We start from the raw sequence: 751 nt of genomic DNA, 5'->3' as shown, positions 1-751 counted from the left end.
AGCCTATACTTCCCCCATTTCTTTGTTTTGAAGCTCATACAATAGCCTAAGTGAAAAACCATGATTACCTGAACCTTAGGGAATTTTGGAGCTTTGAACTATTTTGGGAATAAGTGTGGTCTCTTAGGAGTTGCAGATGAATTGGCTAGTGAGTCCTCTTCTTGCGGTTGCATTGTAAATATCATGTATCTTGTCTCTTAGAATTGTGTTCTGAAAAGAGAGAAAAGAAAAGAGACAAGATGAAAAAAAAATGCAGAAAAATGAGGAAAAAAAAAGTGTGAATAATGGAGTCAAGAAGAGGATTGAATTAGAGGTTTTGGGTGTGATTTGAATGTGTTTACACTTGTTCCCCATTGCTCCTCTATTTCCCTTGGTTTATAGCTTCTCATCCATATGATATCCTCCCTTGTCCTTGGCCCCATTACAACCATGAAAATACCTTTTGATTTGAACATGCATGTGTGCTTGAGTGTTGATATTAGAGGCTTGCCAAGTCTATTTGTGTTTGCTTTCTTGGTGCATCGAGTGACATTGATTTACCTTAAACACTTGAGAGAAACACCGATTTTGTGCATCTGTGAGGCTCTGTTGCTCTTGATTCATCTCTCGAACTGATTGACTGTTTTCCATGTATTGAACTGTTTGGATGATTCTGTGAGAATCTGCTTTCATTGACTCTATGTGGAACTCTGCCTATGCCTTTCACTGTCTAGATTTTGTGAGAACTATGCAACTCTGTGTTTGTCCTTGT

Source organism: Vigna radiata, unplaced genomic scaffold (genome assembly GCF_000741045.1).
Source record: "Vigna radiata var. radiata cultivar VC1973A unplaced genomic scaffold, Vradiata_ver6 scaffold_133, whole genome shotgun sequence".
Taxonomy (NCBI): Eukaryota; Viridiplantae; Streptophyta; class Magnoliopsida; order Fabales; family Fabaceae; genus Vigna; species Vigna radiata.
The sequence above is the reverse complement of the archived record's forward strand: the minus strand, read 5'-3'. Positions refer to the sequence as shown.